Source organism: Gastrolobium bilobum, unplaced genomic scaffold, assembly GCF_033153095.1.
Source record: "Gastrolobium bilobum isolate Gb01-03AN ecotype WA unplaced genomic scaffold, APGP_CSIRO_Gbil_v1 utg7896, whole genome shotgun sequence".
Taxonomy (NCBI): domain Eukaryota; kingdom Viridiplantae; phylum Streptophyta; class Magnoliopsida; order Fabales; family Fabaceae; genus Gastrolobium; species Gastrolobium bilobum.
The window spans coordinates 83868-90125 of NW_026895151.1; positions in this window are offsets into that span (position 1 = coordinate 83868).

Sequence of the window (6258 nt, forward strand, 5' to 3'; positions counted from 1 at the left end):
TCTTCTTCAAGTCTCGATACATCTTAGTAGCACCAAGGTGGATAGAAAACTGACCCTTATGGCCTTCTGCCATAACCTCTTCTGTCAACGGGCCTCGAGGAACTACAATCATCTGCTGAAATAAAAGCAATCCATCATCATTCCAAGACACACCGTCTTGGTTCTTCACATAATCCAGACACTATCTCTGAACTTGTGCCTCTTTAATCTTTTCTAGCAGCTCGTTCACAACATCAGTTGCTTCCAACTCGAGAAGTACACTCTCACACGGAGCGGTCACTGCCAAGTTTCAGAACTTCTCAACCACATCAAAGTTACCAAGTAACAAGCTGGATGAACTACTGGATTTCCGACTCAAAGCATCAGCTACCACATTGGCCTTGCCAGGATGATACCTTAGCTCGAAGTCTTAGTCCTTTATGAACTCCATCCATCTCCTCTGCCTCATGTTCAACTCCTTCTGGTCGAACAGGTACTTCAAACTCTTGTGGTCACTAAACACCACAAACCTCAAACCAAAAAGATAATGCCTCCAAATCTTGAAAGCAGACACAATAGCAGCCAACTCCAAGTCATGAGTAGGGTAGTTCTCCTCATGAGGTTTCAACTGCCACGAAGCATAGGCAATCACTTTGCCCAACTGCATCTACACACAACCTAGCCCCTTCCCGGAGGCATCGGTGTAAAGCTCAATCTCAAGCGCAGGATCAGGAAGGACCAACACAGGAGCAGTAGTCAGTCTCTCCTTCAACTCCTGAAAACAGACGTCACACTTGTGAGTCCACACAAATGGAGTCTCCTTCCGAGTAAGGCGAGTCAATGGCAAAACCATGGTGGAGAATCCCTTGATGAACCTCCGATAGTAACCTGCCAAACCCAGAAAGCTCCTCACTTCCGTAACTGTCTTGGGTCTCTCCCAATCCAGCACGGCCTCAATCTTGTTCGGATCCACTGCAACTCCCTCAACAGAAATAACATGCCCAAGAAACTTCACAGACTTGAGCCAAAACTCACATTTGGAAGGCTTCACATACAACTTCTTCTCCTTCAGCACTTGCAGAACAGTTCTCAAATGCTCCACATGCTCTTCCTCCGTCTTGGAAAAATCAAAATGTCGTCAATGAAGACGATCACAAACTGATCCAGATACGGCTGGAAAATCCGGTTCATGTAATCCATGAACACAGCAGGTGCATTGGTGAGACCGAACGGAATCACCAAGTACTCAAAATGACCATATCTCGAGCGAAATGCGGTCTTCGGGACATCCTCCGGCTTCACCCGAATCTGATGGTATCCGAACCGGAGATCAATCTTGGAATACACACAAGCACCCCTGAGCTGATCCAACAGATCATCAATCCGAGGAAGGGGATACTTGTTCTTGATTGTCTCCTTGTTCAGCTGCCTGTAGTCGGTGCACAATCGCATTGTCTCGTCCTTCTTCTTCACAAAGATAACCGGTGCTCCCCAAGGAGACACACTCGGTCTAATGAAATCTCTCGCTGAAAGATCCTCAATATGCTTCTTCGGCTCTTCCAACTCCAGTGGCGACATCCGGTATGGAGCTAAAGAAATCGGCTCCACACCAGGCAACAGATCTATGGAGAACTCTATCTCCCTCTGTGGCGGAAACTCAGGAATCTCCTCAGGAAACACCTCGAGGAATTCCCTCACCACAGGAATGCCAGTGATATCCTCCTGTGTACCACTCACCAAACCTCCCAACATGACATAACCAAATGCCCCTGCTCTCAAGGCTCTCCTAGCCTGCAGCAACGAAATGTACGGCGAGGAACTGGTTGTGGAATCACACGGAGACAACACTACACGCTTGGCACAAAAGTCAATCATCACACAATTTCTGGACAGCCAATCCATGCCCAGAATAACCTCCAAGTTGGCCATCGACAACCCTATCAGATCTACCGAGAACTCACGGCCATCCCACTGAAACGCCACATCACGATGAACAGTGGTAGCATCACATCTTTCTCCGGTGGCGGTGGTCACCCGCAGCGGTGGAGAAAGCACAGACATGGGCAACTCAAGCCCCACAGCAATCGGGGTAGCATCAAAAGAATGCGTAGCCCCAGAGTCAAACAAAACATCAGCAGTTGATGTACCAATCGTAACAGTACCTCTGACAAGGTTCGGAGCTCGATCCGACTGCTGACGATCCAGAGTATAAACTCTCCCAGAAGATGGTGGCACTGCCGGTGCCGAAGTAGGTGGAAGGGGAACCATCTGAAGTGGCACTGCCTGCACTGCAGTAGCCCTCGCCGTTGCCGACGGACAGTCTTTGGAGAAATACTGAAAGGAATTCAACTGGCCGGTAGAGCACGGCCCAAAATGAGTCTTCCCGCATCCCGAACACCTGGGAGCAGGAGGTCTCGCTGCACTCCCCTGAGCAGAAGTCCTCTTAAACTGACTCGGCGCCTGCCGAGCTGCCAACTGTTTACCCTTGCCCTTGTTCCCAAACTTCCTGTCTCGCCAAGAAGTGGAACTACCAGCTGCAACCTTCGTCGCCTCAGCAACCTTGGCCTTCTTGGCCTTACTCGAGCTGTAGTAATCTTCAATATCACGACACTGCTGAACCAGTGTCCCAAAATCTCTAGAAGCAGAACCAGCTAGGTAACCAGCAATATCCTCACTAAGTCCCCTGCAGAACTTAGCAGCCAGAATTGTAGGAGTAGGCCTCGCCATCCTGAAGTGAGCAAACTTCACCAACTGGTTGAACTTGGCCAGGTACTCGTCCACAGACAACAAGCCCTGAACCAATCTGTCAAACTCTCCCTGCTGCCTCTCCTGAGCTTCGTATGGAAAGTACTGACCCAAGAAGAAATCCTCGAACATAGGCCAAGTCATCACATGACCCTGCATCTCGTAGACATGAGAAAGGTTTGTCCACCACTCATGGGCATCGCCCTCCAGTACGTCCTCAGTGGCCTTCCTGTTCGCCTCTCTGACGGCGTCCAGCATGGCCTGGTTTGCCATTCTCATGGCCTCCTGGTCGGCTAGTCAGGCCGCCTGCATCTCAACCAATGCAGCCAGGACAGGATCAGGCCGATCCTCCGAAGTCTCGCGGTTTCTCCCAGGTCTTACCATGACTCTGCACAAGTTACACAAATATGAGTTGATCAGGCCCACGCAATGTGGTCACATATGCATTATCATAATAATACTCGACGGAGCAAACACACAAAACAAACACAACCAAACATCCTAATCATTGCAATACATACCGGCTTTTCCCCTTACCGTTGCTCTAATACCATAAAATGTAACACCCCGTGTATACTCGGAATATTAACATTACATCGTATTAAGCGGTGCTTAATAAAAAATTGCGGAATATTCTTTTTCTTTTCAATTATGACGTCATTATCAATTACCAACTTGATTACTTAATCAATTTCATAAAATAACGCCTGTATATAAATTGCAATAAGACATCTACTGAAATACCTCAATATATAAATAAAGTGTGTATCTAAATCACGGCATTACATCTAGTAATCCGGACAATATCCTGATACATTAATACAACTCCAAAAGACTCAAGACATAATCAAGACATAACAATACTATGTGTCATGGACAATCCCCATGCTCACCAAATAAACATAGTAAACAACAAGTCTCAACATAAAACTCCAAAAACATAAACTGAAGCTATAAGCATAAAAGCAGCATGCAAATCCAGCATCCAACATGGCAGCATAATATAACAGCAATCTAACTCAACTCCGACCTCCTGCCGCCTGAGGTCTCAACATTACCTGACCCTGAAATAAGCATTCCCCAAACGTGGGGTGAGATCTCTAAACAAGAAATCTCAGTAAGACAAGGGGTCCTCAAGGATCTTCCACCCCAAGCTCACTTACATGTGCAATATAAGTTCTAAACGCATTTATATCATTATCAGTTCCAAAACTATGTAGTGCAACAGATATCTATGGCATGTGTGTAATCACTATCTACTGGCCAGAGAAATGTAGGAATACGTCTATTCCCTACATGTAGTACAAGGAACACCGCTTGCACTTCACCCACAGCCTCACCCTCTTATATGTTCTACATACTCAGGCTTACCGTATAGGTGGAACACCTCCATGCATATCAACAAGGCACTAACATACAATAGCTCAACAGCATTTCCAAAACATCAAAAGCATGTAACACAGCATGCATATATCATACCCCCATGGGACATGGTGGAACCACAACATGGCTAAACCGAGGACACGGAAGCTTACCTCTAAGCTAGCTATCCAATACCACAAGCTCAAAGTCCAATCACAGCAGATCACAATCTGATATGGACCAAATATAAATCAATAAACATGTACCACATGCATACAAATTAAAGACAACGCCTTTTCATTACGTTTTATGTCTTAAAGCTTCTAAAAAAGCCACAAGCCCTTAATCACATGATTCTGACTTAGTCCAATAAATACAGAAGTTCAACTTCATCAAACTAGGGTCCACAAACCCCCAATAGCCTACTGTACACACAGCACAGCTACTGTTCCACGAAATCCCAGAATATCCGGATATTCCTCGGGACCATATCCGGATATGCAATATCCGGATATCTCACTGTCCATATCCGGATATGCAATATCCGGATATACAGATTCCCATATCCGGATATCCAATATCCAGATATCCCAAAACCCCATATCCGGATATCACATATCCGGATATCCAATATCCGGATATTCCACGGGCAGATATCCGGATATTTCACGACAGAATGCAGTTTCTGCATTTCGTGAAGATATCCTTCAAGGTTGGGTTTTTACCGATTTTAAACACTTAAACATGCATTTCTAGGTGTGTTCAACATTACCCAACAACAAGTTATCATCTTTTAGTCATTAGATGCATCAAGGTACCATTTTTAAGCATTTAAACTCAAGTTAAAGGGTGGTACAACATACCAAGGCTCAAAACTCAGAATGGAGATGCTCTTGGAGCTCAACACAGCCCCTCAAGTCTGACTCAAGGATGATGCACGAAAATGTATCACAAGATGACTCTTTTACTCAACAAGAAGGCACCTTGGAGCATCAAAATGCCAACAAAAGGTCACACCCCTCATGAACAGAAAACACAGCTCCCTCACACCTCTCACAGCAGTTGGACTCTCACCAAAAAGGCTCTCCTTTCACTCAACAATGATGCTCTCAAGTGTTTACAAGAAGAAAAGAGAAGGATCAATGCCAAAGGTCCCAACTTGGCTCAAGATAAGGTGAAGGAGACCAATGGAACAGTGCTCAAGCAGCTGGTCAACCTCTCTCACGAAGGAAAATCAGGTATCTAGGGCAATGTGCCCTTAGTAAGTGTATAAATAGCCAACTCACACTTAATCACGCAGTATTAGCTTTAATTGCTACGCTTAGCATTTTAATCCCAAACTTTGGATTCTGAAACTACACATTTTTCCAAGAATTATCATATTTTTATTATATTTTTCTGAGCACCTTTCCGATACGCGCTTTTCAGAGCCAGTACCGGTTTCTAACACCAGTTCTCATTATTTGGACTTGAAACTCGTTTTACAAGTCCTACATATCAATCTAGTAATTATCATGCACTTACATTAATTTTCTGGGATACTTTTTTGGTATGCATTTATACTGACTAGCAGAACCGGTATTTACACTTTTCTTCCGAAAAGCGACTTTCAGCATTCTAACCCACTTATTATAATTATTAAGCCTCATAAATAATTATTAGGGTCAATTATGGAACCATTTCCTATTTTCACATAATTAATTAATTAAATACCTTAATTAACGGTGCAGGTTCTTACAGAAACTGTAATTTTAACATTAACCATTATACTTTAACTATACTTGATCAGATGAATCCGGAGTTTTCCTAGCTCTATAAACCATTTATAACTCTTATTTGAAACCTAAAGCTCAAAACTCAATCGGCACGTTTTACGGTGCAATCGTACCGCAGTATTTTTACCCGCGAAAAACACTATTCACTGACTTTTCTGAAACTTTCCTATCCACTCAATTTTTCGTTCTGAATCCATTTCCAGTGTTAATTTTATCATCTGAGACCTTCTACTCAATTTTTATCTTCCTAGGGTTGCGTGTTGGCTAATTACCGTTTTGCCCTTTCTTTGTATTTTGGCATAATCTTCAAGATTTTTCACTAATCCTTCACTTAATTACTTACTTAATATTTTAATACTTAATTTAGAATTGTGAGGTGTTATATGCGAATCTGCAG